Genomic DNA, 16,157 nt, shown 5'->3' with positions numbered 1-16,157 from the left:
GTCAATAGAGAGAACCAGTGTGACGAGCTACACAACCTGTGCATAGTAATACACTTTAACACACAGCACACTGCTTTAACGGCCGGTTATTTGTCACAGATATTTGCATGTTTCAGATTCACACACAATATGGTAACTGAAAGCAGCATGTGTGACGTTCGTGACAACACCCACTATGCTAACGGAGGAGTTTAAGAATGCAGCATTAACAAGGTGACAAAACAGATTCCTTTAGTTGTGCAATGGCTCTCCAACTGCCAGGTGCTCATGTGAATGATGGCACATGGTTTTATTCAATAACAATGATAGAAACTGATCTCTGTCAAGAGGCTAAAAAGTTTGCTGGATACTCCCTGTGTTAAGTGTTAAACTGTGTTTTTTAGTTTGTAGCACTGAATAATGTGAAGTGGCATACATCCGTTAATTCTGACTATGTCTGCTTGTATAAACTGTGAGTCAGCATTTCCAATTCTGAACAAATCAAGGTCATTCTGCGTTCACCAGTCCTCTCAAATATCTGAGAATTGTCTCTGCTCCACCAGGTGAAAATTCGCAATAATTTCCAGACAAGGAAAGGCTCGCTTTTTTCCTGACTCAATGGGAGGGTTACTGTACAATTAATTTTTTGGATTTAAATGCATTTTTTATATAAAATGACAGCTTTTAGAAGACCTTTAAATGTTATTTCACACTTCTTTTACTGTCATCTGTAAATAACAGCTTTAACATGCTAAAATAACTAATAAATACTTTAATTTTTACTTGATTTTCAAGACCAAATCAAATCAATTTGTTAAAGTTAGTCAATTTAGAAGTATAGCCACATATTGGTATTGTTTGCTGCTTATGTAAACATAAATAAATATGTTGTTATTTAAACAAAAAACGGTTATAAAACATTACTTGTAATTAATATTTGTAAATAATCGATGTGTGAATAATTAATTCATATAAATATAAATAATAATATAAATAAACACAGAACTGGTGTTTGTTTTGCTTTCATGTTAAGGTTACTTATAATAAATAATATGTTTGTCCCTCCCTTCGATTTTCACATAATATGGCCTCTAAGAAAGCAGATGATAAGCCTTGCTGTATGACATGCTAGAGTGCGTACACACACACACACACACACACACACGTTGGGTTTCCATGTTTTATGGGACATTCCACTGGCACAATGGTTTTTATGGACTTGCGGAGGACAGAGCGTCTCATTTCAGGTTTATATTAGTATATACAGTATACACTTTTCTTTGTCCATATTACTAGAATATTTTACGCAGTTGTGCTGACAAATGAACGAAATAATAAATTGAATAGAAAATAAAGTGATTCCAGTCTTGATGAAATCTCCTGCCAAACTTCATCAGGGTCACAACCTCAAATCCCAGACTGGGTCCTTCAGAGCGAGTTAAAGGCCAAAAACAGCTTTGAATCACAGATGTTTCAACTTCCTAGAGACTTTCCTCCTCCTTGAAAATAGTATAAACAATCATGAGAAGAGCTTATCAGAATAAAACAAATAACAGAAGTGGCATAACAGAACAAACACCGAAGAACATTTGATTAAAAGAAAAGGAAATTCCTTCTAAAAGTAAAGCATGAAATTACATTTTGTTATTTGTGCATCACAGTATGTGCTTATGATCTAGTCATGCGTCCCAGATCACATTCAATGCATGAGGCTCAAAAAGCCCCCAGAGTCACAGGAAGACCCTTCAATTAAAAAAAATAAAATAGCCGAAGGTGCCCAATATAACAAAAACAAAACTACCAAAAGTAAAACATGTCATCCTCTTCTATGTTTTTCCCGTCTGCTCCTCAATAGTAAACAGACCGTATTCCTCAAGGGAGATGGATTAATATCTGTTTGTGTATTGTTCTCTGCTTTACAACTATTACAAACCCTGTTGCCTCCCTGGCAACAACCCCACCCACTGCAAACACCGTCGGCCAGTGGTTTCACAGCCAGCGGATGGTGCGTCAACGCGGCGTTTAACCACTTTGTTTACTGTCTTTGCTCGGCTTAAGGCGAGCGCACATCCTCCTAAACACAGATTATCTGCTCCCTCGGACTCTAAACATGTATGATTACATGGTTCACTCTCATCGCCAAAAGTGCTTGGGATTTTTCATTTCATTTTCTGCTCTGTTTTGGCTTTTGTTTTTCCTGTGTGATGTTGACATGTTTTTGAGGAAGTTCCCCTCCTGTCCTTGTAAGGAAAGAGAAAATGAATAGGCTGCAGTAAATGACTCTGACATAATCGAGAGGAGAGCAGTGACCGAAGTGACATACTAACATGCACCGACATGTAGTTCGGTTAGATTGTGTAAAGGAAACCAAAATGAAAAGCAGTTTTAATATTATTATCGTCATTATTGCATGGTTATTCAAGGCCTGCTTAGTCAATGGTGACACAGTCATGCTGAACTGACTGGTTATCATGTGCTGTGGTGTAAAAGCGCTTTGTGGGGATAAATGCACACTGTCATGAGGATTGTTTTACCAATGCATATGATTAATATAATTGTAGTCCAAAAAAACTTCCTCTTCTATGGTTTTTATATGGATGAAAGGAAAGTCATGCACTATATATCTCATTTGAATCTCATCAAAAGCAAAGCAATTAAATTGTCAAATGCTGTTTGGGTTTCTAGCAATTCATCATGCACACATCTCGGAAACTAAGGGGAACGAACAAACACGGTCTTAAAGGGACATTTCACACAAAACATGTATGACTTCTTTCTTCTGTGGAACACAAAATAAGAGTTTGTGTGTGTGTGTGAGTGTGTGTGAGTGTGAGCGCAATGCAAGTCAACAGGGTCCAATGTTGTTTGAACCAGGGTTATTATTGTTAACTAAATTATTAAAATCATTAAATCATTAATTGAAAAAAAAAAAATATATATATATATATGAAAACATTTTATCTCAAGCTAGTTGCCAAGGCAACGCCAAATCTAAAAATAAAAACTAATTCAAAATATGAATAACAACAATAGTATCTCAATAAAGCTTTGGGCCTCAGTGTTCCTTAAAATGTTTTCTTCTGTGTTCTGGAAAAGTAAGTCAGTCATCCAGGTTTAGAATGACATGAATAGTAATATGTAACAGTAAATGATAACAGAATTGTCAATTTAGGGTGAACTATCCCTTTAATCTTTTCATCATCTGAGCAGCCTGCGTGTCAGTCATTGGAAATGGTGTCTTTTTTCTCAAGGGCTGGCAAACAAACACCCGCAACACCACTGATCCGTCTTTTGAGCCAAAACCTCCATCTGTTTCATAATTGGCATCATGCGTTGGGAATAGTTTTCCTGTTCCTGATCTCTTCCTCTGTCTTTGTTCTAATTTCTTTTTCTTAAGTCTCAGAGACCCCTTCACCGGGACAGCTCAGTCTGAGTGTCATGAAGGGAAGCAGGGCACAGGCTTCTCTGAATGGAGGAGAATGTAGTGACGTAAAATTAAGGAAACATCTGGAGTGAAGAGGAAAAACAGAAGCTACATGGAACACATAACACATCTCATTCATCAAAATGGATTAAACTGCCACTAAGCAGACACGACAGAGGGATACAAATCACAAACACGCAGCTTAGGCACAACAATCTCATTTCTGAAATAAAAATCATCCAATTTATGTATACATATTTTTTAGTGCTTCTTATCAATTGCCAAATTTGGTTACTAAACCGAAAATGCTAGAAAAGTTACACTAATAATTGTGCAAAGCTCAATTTGAAGTAATTTATGGCTTGACTTTAATTGAATACTTTTGTCTATTTTTGATTTAAACAAAAGAGAATGACACTGAACATGCTGAAATCTGAAAATACTAAAAAGTGTTAGAAAAGATATTCCTAAAGTACTGTTTGCTAGTACACAGTAATTATTTTGAAATAGAAGAAATAACAAAGATTATAGGAGTATGTTTTACAAAAATTAATTCTTTTTTTTTTGTTTCTACACCATTTTTTCAGTGTGTTATCAATTGGTGAAATTGTTTCCTGTAAAATATTACTGAAAACTATGTTTGGTAAACCTTCAGTATGCAGAAATTAAATCTGCAAAAATGTCAACAATTCTGTGTTTTTCTGTCAATATGGGGTGCTGTGTGTACATTAATGAGGAAAAAAAATTAACTTAAATGATTTTAGCAAATGGCTGCAATATAACAAAGAGTGAAAAATTTAAGGGGGTCTGAATACTTTCCGTACCCACTGTAGTTACGCAATTGTACACAGTTAAGATACCGTCTTCATATTCAGACCAATGCAAATGTTATAGTGCTTCTTCAGTTCAATAAACAATATGCTAATACAGCATAAGTTATTTGGCATGTGGAAATTTTTAAAGTTTTCATAAGTGCACACTTAAAATATTTAAAGGGATAGTTCACTCCAAAATGAAAATTCTGTCATCATTTACTCACCCTCAAGTTGTTCCAAACCTGTATACTATGGAAGTCAATGGCTACAGTTAACCAACATTCTTCAAAATATCTTCTTTTGTGCTCAACAGAAGAAACAAATTCATGCAGGTTTGGTATAAGTGAAGGGTGAGTAAATGATAACAATTGTAATTTTTGGGTGAACTATCCCTTTAAGAACTTCGATTTTGCTACTCGTTTCAAGTTTTCACTTTTCCCAGCAGAAGGGCACATTTCCTGCTTCTGTCAAACCAAAGGAACTGTACGTCAGCGCTAACTCACACTTTAACAAACACAAACACCTAAAAAAAAGGCAGCGGAGGCAGCAAATCATGAGACAGTCGAGCAATAGTCCAATCAGCTGCAGAATTCACACCTTCATCTGAAAAGCGAGAAAGAGGAAGTCTATTCATATGATCTTATCTCAATCATCTGCAGTCGGTTTACACCACTCAAAATATCTCCTGCAAGCTCTCAGACTGACTCCTAAGTGTCCATGTAAACTGTAGCGAATTTCATGTGATGAACTCTGCTAATAAAAGATGTCTTCCCCTTTAAATATTCCTTATCGGGATGTGACGTCATTGTTAGAGCGGAAAGAAAAATGTCCGGTGTCATGAGACACAGTAGCGTTTCACATGGTAGTTCGATGCTGAAGCCGAACTATGAGTGTTTGAATCTCCCGCTGAATCTACTGTTGAAGTTTTTGGAGTGCTTGGTTCTCCCGCTGATGCTGTGTTTGGAGTGATTCGAGTCTGCCACTGAAGTCGTGTTGGGAGTGTTTGATTCTCCCACTGATGATGTGTTTGGAGAGAAATTATGCCGTTAACATGATTTAAAACGGAGAATGAAGATAAGCCAAGCATGTTAGGGAAAGTGGGTGGGTTTTGTTTTCTTTATTTGGAATTGGATACTGTTTCGAACTACCTATGCTCAACGGACTTTTCTTAACGTGTTTGGTGATTCACGCTATGAACAATGTAAGTTCAGCGGACATTTCTAACCCTATTTGCGGATTCAAGGTATGAACAATACATGAGCGCAAATCACATTGCTAAATGCATTTTGAATAGACTGGGAGTTATGAATTTGCATATGAATCACATTTCAGTGGAGTTGTATTTTTGTGTCTGTTTTTCTGATATGTTTGAATTTATTGTACAATTGCACTCAGAAGACATTATGAATTTGTGATGTATTTCATGAAAATGTGAATATATGTTGTTTCACCTGCTTGGCTGGTTGATGAACGGTCATTTGAATTGATAACATAACACAGCAAAATAAACAGGATATGATAGGGGTCCTATAAATGGATAAAAAAATTTATTAGATTCCTTTGGGACGGTTTGTTTTAAATTATTAGAAATTGTCTGGAGTAGCTACCAGGCTGGCACCTCATATGAAAATCGCCACATAAAAAGTGGCACCCCAGATGGGACTGTTAATGAACAATATCCTATTGATGTGTTTTTGTTGAAATTCAATTGTCAGAAAGAAAAAATGGCCACTTCTGCAAATATTTCTGAAGTGGAGGATTCATTGTTGTTGGATGATGTAGCATCTGGGTATATTTTCTCCCAAGCTAAAGCAGCTGAATCTAATAATCTAGTTGAGCAGTTTTCCTCTGTGCAGGTTGGTGATACTCAATGTTCTATTCTGGATATGGACTTGTGTGGAGATTCTTTAATGTTACCCTCTTTACCACCTCATTATATTCATCCTGTAGGAGGTCCTCACAAGCCAGATATTGATTCTTTTTTTCAAGCAGTGGAAACTATTCGTCTGTCTCAAAATAATCTTTCTACAGTTGTAAATCAGAAGATGGAAACTCTCTTGGACATGCAAGTGAAATGTAAAGATGAATTGAAAGAGTCCATCTCAAAACTCTCTGAGGCCATGTCTACTCTTGTGGATGAAAAACAATTGGAGTTAGTTCAGGTTGTGAGAAATCATGTTGAACATTTGCAGAATCAAGTGACTTCCACCATAAACTGGCGGGTAAAGCAACTACATTCTGAAGTGTTGAAAGATATTAATGCTGTTATGACTCCAATGGGGCAGACTGTACATCATTTGGAAACAGAAATATCTGTTCTCACAAAACAAGTGGATAAAAGCATCCAAGAAGTTCAGTCCATGAAAACCCAATCACTTCCAGCTGTTTTTTTTGGTGATGCTTCTGTTCAAACTACTTTTTCCCCTCCTATGGATTTTATTCAGTCAGGAGCTACTCTTAATCCTCACAGACTACAGTCCACGCTGCAGAATGTTACTGAAAGAGATCTCATGTCACCTAATGATCCTTTCCTACATGAAGATACAAAAACAAGATATCTTGGGAAAAGTCCAATTACACTGGAGTTTCCTTCCTTTGGTAGGATGGAAGATACAGCCGATACTTTGCTGTATTTGGAAAAGTGTAATGATTATTTCGCTTTACAATCCCTTACTCAGGAAGAGCTCTTTGTTACCCTCAGGAACGTTTTGCATGGGACTGCTCGAGATTGGTGGGATATGGCACGATTGGAAATAACCACCTGGGATGAATTTGAGCAGCAGTTTCGAACTGCTTTCTTGTCTGAGGATTACGAAGATGAGTTGGCCGAGCGAATAAGAACTCGAGTACAAGGTGAAGGAGAGAGTATTCGTGATTTTGCTTATATGTATCGATCGCTTTGTAAACGTTGGAAACCTGACATTGAGGAAGAGGAGATTATAAAGATGATTTTGAAGAACATAAATCCTCGACTGGCTAGTCAATTAAGAAGTAGCAGTGTGGGTACAGTGGATAGACTTGTTTGGTTGGGCCAACAACTTGAAAAGGATAGAGTAAACCAGAGGAACTATGAACAAAGGAGAGACTTAGAGAAAAAATCTCAACCCAAAACTCAGCATACATCTACAGGTCATCATAATGCCTCACAACCAAGTGCTTCCAATTTCTCTGCCACTGTGCTTTGCTGGCGTTGTAAAAGTGCTCACTCCCCTGCTACTTGTCCTCTAATTGTCTCTTCTAATAAAAGTAGATCCAATAATAAAGCACCTCATTCCTCCTCTGGTCATAATTGCCAGAAAAGACCAAAACATCCTACTGTGAGTACTCTGACTCATTCTCGTTCCTCTGAAGGGGAAACCTCCAAGAAAAAATAAAATCCAGGATTTTCTAGTTTAAATATGACCATTTCCCAACAGCTGATTGTTCCGATATCCATTGGTAAATGGAAAGGTGGTGCTTTCATTGACACTGGGTCCTCATATACCTTGTTAAATGATAATCTGTGGAAAAAACTAAAAGCCCCTACAGATAAATTGAACCACTGGACTGAAGGACCTTTATACTTAGCTGATGGTGGTGCCAGACAACCCTTAGGATGGACAGAGGTAGAAATTATACTTCACAACATACCTTGTACTTTACCTGTTGTTGTTTTATCTTCACAGACTCTTGCTTTTTCTGCTGTTATCGGACTTGACTTCCTATTTTTCAGTGGAATACAGCTGGATGTTATGAATCAGATCATCAAGGATGAAGAACATCAAGAAAAAGAACATCAAGGATGGAATATGGAGTCACAGGTTGCCTTATTCTCTGCTATAGCCCCTTGTCCAGTAGAGTCTTCGGATCTAGAGGAATCGGTGAAGTCTTCTGACCCCATCATCCATGATGTTAATTTAACAGAGTGTGAAAAACAGCATCTTCTTGCACAAATAGACGCAAATTCTGACGTTTGTACTACAAAATTGGGATGCACTAATGTGCTTACTCATAAGATTTTTCTGACACAAGAAATGCCTATTAAGCAAAAGTCTTATCATGTTTCCCCTTCTAAACTGAGTATCATGAAAGAACATATTAGTGAGATGTTGGAGAATAAAATCATTGAACCCTCATCTTCCTGTGGTTATGATACCTAAAAAAACAGGAGGACTTAGATTTTGTGTTGATTATCGGAAATTAAACTCTGTTGTGTCTCTCAAACAGATGCTTATCCATTACCGACTATTCAAGAAATCCTGGAATCATTGGCTGGAGCAGCCGTTTTTTCGACTTTGGACAAATAGTGGATACTGGCAGGTCCTTATGGATGAAGAAAGAAAAGACAAAACTGCCTTTGTGTGTCCACTAGGAATATTTCAGTTCAATGTAATGCCGTTTGGACTTAAGAATGCTCCTGCAACCTTTCAAAGGTTGATGGAACGAGTTCTGGGAGAACTTTGTGGTACCATCTGTTTTGTGTACTTGGATGACATCATTATCTATTCCCCAACCATAGAACGGCATTTTCAAGATGTGCAAGCTGTCCTGGACAAGCTTCGAGGGGCAAATCTTACAGTTAACATGCAAAAGAGTAATTTTTTCGTACCTCCTTAAAATTTATTTGACATGTAGTTTCACCAGCAGGAGTGGAGGCTGATTCTGAAAAAATAAAGGCAATACAGGAATTTCCTACACCCAAATCTCTGAAAGATCTCCAAAGATTCCTTGGAATGACAGGGTGGTATCACCGTTTTGTGCCCAATTTCTCACTGCTTACAGAGCTCCTAAATGCCCTAAAACGGAAAGGTAGTAAGTTTGTGTGGAGTGAAAAGTGCCAAGAATCTTTTGAAGCCCTGAAGAAACATCTTGTATCCCCACCCATTTTGGGACATCCAAAGTTAAATCTTCCTTTCACTGTATATACGGATGCTAGTGATGTTGGGTTGGGGGCGGTACTTGTACAACAAGTGGGATTTGGAAAAGAAGTCCTGGCTTTTACCAGTCGTACTTTAAATAAAGCTGAGAGAAACTACTCCACAACTGAAAAAGAGTGTTTGGCTGTTGTTTGGGCCATTGAGAAATGGAGGTACTATTTGGAAGGGAGACACTTCACAGTTGTCACTGATCACTCCTCCCTTGTCTGGGTATTCACAACTCAAAAGCCTAGTACACTCTTGATTCGATGGGCACTGAGACTTCAAGAATTCAGTTTTGCAGTTGAATACAGAAAAGGGAAGTATAACACTGTTCCAGATGCTCTATCCCGAGCTCCTGTAGAAACCCCTGGTTTTTCCTTACCAATCTGTGCTACTATGCTCTCAAACAAGAATGACATATCCCAGGACTTGCAAATCTCTGATGAGGAGATATGGAAAGCACAACAATGTGATCCAGAAATCCAATCACTTTATATGACCATCATGGATACTGGACAACCGATTGTTGTAAATGCTACCACTACATTTACTGTCCTGGAAGATAAGGTCTATAGAGTGCAGAAATTACCCCACAAAACTATTTATCAGATTTACATACCTACTTCACTTCATCCTAAACACCTTCAGAACTTCCATGAAGATCCATTAGCTGGACATCTAGGATGTTTTAAAACGTACAAAAGGCTGCAGACTCTTGTATATTGGCCCAAAATGAATTCTGATATTGTGGACTATGTTCGTTGTTGTCAGCAGTGTCAGCTGTATAAGCATGAAGGATGAAAATTGACAGGGAAGTTACAACAAACTGAGGTACATCGACCATGGGAAATGTTAGGAGTTGATATCATGGGCCCCTTTCCACGGAGTTCTAATCGTAATATGTACCTTTTAGTGTTTGTTGATTATTACACACGTTGGGTGGAGTTATTCCCTCTTCGACAGGCCACAGCCGAGGCAATTGTCCGAGTCATGACAAAGGGTATCTTTACTAGATGGTTAGTACCTGACTATATACTGTCCGATCAAGGTTCTCAGTTTGTTTCAGCTCTCTTCGAAGAAACGAGTAACAGGTGGAATGTTTCCCCAAAACGAACGACTGCTTATCATCCGCAGACCAACATGACGGAGAGGATAAATCGCACCTTAAAAGTAATGATTTCCATATACATTGGCAATAATCATAAACATTGGGATAAAGACTTACCTGAGTTCCGATTTGCCTTGAATTCCGCTGTTCATGAGTCGCTGGGTGTAACACCAGCTGAGTTGAATTTGAATAGACCTTTGCGAGGTCTTCTGGATGTTTTGTTACAGCCGAGGGAATGTATTCCCGACTCTTCAGTCTATGCTCAATCAGAGAAACTGAGTAGAATGCAGGAGTTTGTTAGTAAAATACAGAGTTCTGGACTGTGACTGGGTTTGTGGTTTAATAGTGCATTATTATCTACACACTTTTCCTTGCATCACTCTTCCAGTTATTTTTGTCCTTTCTACCCCTTTCTACACTGAACACAGCAGGCTCTTGAGCTTGAACCTTCACCCACTGTAATAACGCTACAAAGGGGGAGTTTTAATTCGCAGTATAAAATTCATATTTGCAGAAAAGTCCTTATATTGTTATTCTACTATTCTATGTCATGCAAAAATATGTAAACAAAGCAAATTTCATACATCTGCACCGAAAATCATGGTATAATAAATATTTTAAAGCTTTATACTTAAATAGATGATGCTAATTAATTAGTATACATTAAGCAAATTATATTTATTTTTTTATTTATTGCCAAACAACACAAACACACACACACACACACACACACACACACACATATATATATAAAATGGAATATATCATATCATGGAATATTAATTTTACTAAATATTTAAGAGTTTTATGCTTAAATTAACTTAAATGATTGCTACTTAATCTAATCTAGTTATTTGTATTATGCTGATATTGTCGATATTTCATACACTGAAACACAAAATTATTCAGGTCACTGCAAGCACAGTCACTATATATTCATCATGAACATTACTGAGAAACATAAACTAGCTTTAAACACTCTACCGGCCTATTGGAACAACAAATAAAACAAATATGAATAAAAAATTATGCATTATGCAAAACACTTGCTGTAAGAGGGACTTTCATTGTTTACAGTTTTTTTCCTGTCACAACATTACCACTGGCTTGCTATTTAAAACAGTTAGTCATACATTTTTTCATAGCCTTAAATGGTTAGATCCCTCTACAAGCTTTAGCAGGTTACACATGCTTTTATAGCATCTATTAGCAAACAAGGAAGCAGCACAAAGAGACAGAGCAAACGGCAGTGTCCTGCAATGACCTGCACCCTAATGACTAATTGTGCGACATATTGCGATGGGCAAAGCCTTGATGATACTGGTGGTTGCACAGTGTGCAACAGGTGGGTAAGGGTTGGCTAGGGGGCAAAGACCCCCCTCCTTAGACCTCCTCCCAAAAGATTTGAACACAGATCCGTCTGACAGACAAGAGGGATTTTCCTCAAATCCATTTGAATCAATAAACATGTCTGCTAATTAAGATAAAGCGGGGGAGAGGGAGTGAATAAGGGAGGACACGACACACAAATAGTGTATGCGGTGCTGATTCACAGACGTCTAGACCAAATAAAGCCTACAAGCAGCCACACCTGTAGAGCAGGGCAGGTACAGAGAGGATCAGGGATTTTACCTGGAATGCTCACACTGAAAGTTCATCTGTTTCTGTCAGTGTGGGTAAATTTAGTGCGCATGTCCTTCATTTCTCGCTTTCAGACGATTATTCATTTCCGGTTTCCAAGTTATTATCACCCTAAATTTGTAGTCCCTCCAGCAATCGACACACCCAAACTGATGGAAACTGGTTGAAATATACATATATATAAAACTTATTTTATTTAGGCTATTTGTGCCAAGGCTCATTTTCATTTAGTTAACTTGAACTGAAATATAAATATAATAAATAAAATAAAAATGAATAATAATGGTAGAATAACAACTGTAGAATAATGACAAAAACACACAACAAAGTTACTAAAACTTTAAAGTGAAAATACAAATGGGGAAATATAAATTTTTTTTAAAAACTAATTCAACAATATATTATTTCATATTTACAATAATTTATTATTTATGGAAAACTGAAAACATATATAAATGGCCTAAAGGCCTAAATGAGATTGAGAAATCGGACTGAAACAAAAGTCACTACCGAATCATATTTCCCTCCTAAAACGTGCTCCCTCCATCTTATACTCTCTCTTTCTTCTTAGACTTACAGTTAGGTTCTTCCAACCTTGATTCTCCATCCTTCCCTCCCTCCCATTTCTCTCGTTCATTACTTTGACCTAATTCTCTTTATTTAATCTTCTCTCCCTCCCAGTTCGGACAACAATCAACCCGACTAATTGCCTCAATCCTCGCAGTCTTTAAGTCTTGCTGTCTCGAGTACAGTCAATACAAAACAAACCCCAGCCTGATGCAATCAATACTGTCATCGTCGCCGCAGTATTTTTCTTACAGTATCTGTGGCTCCTAAAAAGATAATCTCACACCTACTGACAGCAAATTCGTCTTCATCATCTGGATTATCAAAAATGAAACTATAGGCAAATATTTACTCAACAGGAAGAAGAGGAGTACGAAACCGTTTCACAATGATGATATGCAGTAAAACAGCGTGACCTAATAAAAACTTTCGACCCGTTCAAAGTTCCCATTCCCAAGGCCAGTAATAGAAAGCTATACGACACTGATTTTAGAAATACTTCCCTTTTTCTGATTCCATTTTTCATTCGCCGTTTTCAACTTCTGCAAACAACAACAGTGTTTGTTATTCTATATCAGCATTTTTAGGCATTGCAATTACTTTCAAGCACTGAAAGAAAGATGGGGAGGATGAATGTAAGATGATTAAGTGACAATAACTACATTGATGGTCAAGTTCCAAGGATTATAGAGCGGCATTATTGCATGCGCCATCTGCTCATGTGATCATCAGTGTGTAACTGAACGTGTACTCATGTAAATAACATACGGATGTAAACAGATCGGAAATACTGAAAAGAGTCAAGCTTTGATTTGATAAGACCTTAAAAAAAGAAGTGTGTCTTTAAAAGAACACCAGTTTTCTATAAGTGAAGATCATAAATATGTTTATATACATTTTTCCCCATTGTTCTCTCCATCCCGTATGGTCTTTTTAACCCTCTCACCACCAACCCGCACTGTTGGACAGTCCCATTCTATCTATAAGCTGATTGGCTTACACAGCCTAAGATTGCCAGGATACCTGTCTCTTTAGCTCATTTAGCTCATGTGCATGGCATTATGGGAGATGTGTCTGTCTGAAGTCTTTCATAATGGTCCATCTGCTAGCCTAGTCCACTTTCTAGTCATCCTCTCACCTGTCTAGACACAAACAGCAAAATAAAAAAAATTTCTTTCTTTCTTTCTACTTTAATCATCATTTAAAGACCAAAATGCCCAATAGATAAATATTTAAATATGTAAATGCATGTGTATTTAAATAAAAATACTGATAAAAATGTATATATTTAGATAAATATTTATAAATACATAAAATATTAATAGAATAAAATGTAGGGAAAAAAACTATTTAAATAAATATACAATTTGTATAATTAAAATAAATAAATATATTTAGATACATAAAACTCTCAATGAAATATATTATTTATAAACTTGTCTTGATCTGTCCCCATTCAATTCCCCTGACTCTACTATTCATAAGATGAAGATAAAATAAACAACAAAATAAATAACATATAAATATTAAAATAAATAAACAGTTATTTATTTAAAAAATAAATATTTAAATCAAATGATTAAAATAAATGTATTTATATATATAAAAAATTATTTCAATACAATTTAAAACCTCCCCATGAACAATATTCAGTAAGAACATTACTTTTGGTTTCCTCTTACTACCTCTGAGCTTTAAAATAAATGAACAAATTTCTCAAAATGCTTCTGTCATACTACATTTCATGAATGAGGTCCTCAAACCACATTTTATAGAAACGAAAGTTTAAATGTGAATTTGAATTGAATAACTTCAGTCTGTGAAGGAATTCGGCTTGGTCAGTGATGAAGCCACTCCTTTACTCTCTCTTCCTCATGTGCCCTAACAGCTCACAATTAGCAGATGAGAAACCGTTCGAGTTAAGATGCTCTTCCCTCTTCCCAATACGCCATCTCCCACCGGACGCCTTTCCCAGTCACTGAGATTAGGCGGATTAAATGTCTGAAACTCAAAACCTTTTCTCTGACCCAATGAATTGGCCCATCTTAGCGGTTGCAAGGTTCAACAACAACAACAAACATTGCGCTGTGCAGTCCTTGTGCATGTTTGCCTTATAGGTTTAATCTGCATGTTTTGGTGGTTTACTTTATAAAGCCTTAAACAGATTTCACACTGAAACACACTCACCCACTCTTGATGTCTACGATGTCTACATATCTACAATGATAGCAAGGCTGTCAGAACGTGTGAGAACAGAGTTTAGAGCGCCAGACAAAGAACTTCAGACAGCCATTCAACGATTTTTGTTATCTTTCATGATAACCTTCCTGACTAATTGCCTAAACATACTGAAAGTGCTGAGTTGTTGACTGTAGGTGTGCAGATTGACAGAGTGATTTATTATTATGTGGGAGTGGTGAACTACTATAGGACAGGTGACTGGTCTGAGTCATTAACAGAATGCATGACATGTGCTTTCCACTGTTTCTTAAAGGGGTCATATGATGTTGCTAAAAAGAACATTATTTTGTGTATTTGGTGTAATGAAATGTGTTTATGCGGTTTAAGGTTCAAAAAACACATTATTTTCCACATATTGTACATTATTGTTTCTCCTCTATGCCCCGCCTTTCTGAAACGCGTCGATTTTTACAAAACTCATCGGTCTGAAAAACGAGGTGTGCTCTGATTGGCCAGCTACCCAGTGCCCCAGGCTGGACTTCGTTTCGTCCACGGTGAAAGCCGATCCGTGTATTTCCTCAGCGATCAGCACGGATCAGCTCCAGGCATGACGAAGCAGATATCGTCCTCTTTTGGAAGACCAAACAAAGTAGTTTCACTTTCACAACGAAGCACACAGCGCCTTCACGACATGGCGGTGGCGGCAACAACAATACTACAGCGAGGATAAAAGTTACGCCTTCTTTCTTTGGGTGGACATTTGGGCGGCTTTATGCAAATCTTCCCACATCGTGATGTAGATATGTGGGGGCGTGTTAGAATGAGCTGTTTTAGGTAGGCGTGGCTGACTCTTAACTTTTATAAAGAATATCTCTTTGGATTTGAGACTTTAGTCTTTGCAACTTTACAGATCTTCTTTATGCACCAAGAGCTTGTAACACTCCAAAGAGAAAGGAAAAATTTAAATCGCATCATATGACCCCTTTAAAGTGATAAATGACTTCACTTCCTGTAAGGTGAAAGGTAGAAGCAACATTATAAGATAACAGATAGGCTTCCTGAGGCAAGCGCTTCAAATTACCTAGTGTGACCAGGTTTTAAGGCAGCACTGCACGTATCGTTGTGGAGAAGAAAATCCCAAAATGCATTGTGAAGAGCTCAGTGCAAAAATAAATCCAAGATTGCAGACGAGAGAGATGTTGATTATGAATAATTAATCGGTAGGTATAGTGAAGTGTTATTACATATTATTATATTTATATAGTCATATATAATATAACATATATAATATCACTCCATATAGCTTATTAGGTTTCTCAGTGGTTAGGATGCTGTTTTACGGTGTGGTCACATTTACCATTGTTCAGTGAATTTTGCGAGTGAAATGCAATTATTTCAGTAGGAATCCACAGGACACTGGAATGTTGCATGAGGGCAAAAGATTTCCCCACATAGATTTTGCAACTTGTTCAACTTGTGCTTGTTTTGAAAGTGACCCCTGTGTGAGCTGTGCTTCGTATAGGCTATCAATTCACTACTGACAG

The sequence above is a fragment of the Sinocyclocheilus rhinocerous genome, unplaced genomic scaffold (genome assembly GCF_001515625.1).
Source record: "Sinocyclocheilus rhinocerous isolate Xijiao unplaced genomic scaffold, SAMN03320098_v1.1 scaffold53, whole genome shotgun sequence".
NCBI lineage: Eukaryota > Metazoa > Chordata > Actinopteri > Cypriniformes > Cyprinidae > Sinocyclocheilus > Sinocyclocheilus rhinocerous.
This window is presented reverse-complemented; position numbering follows the sequence as displayed.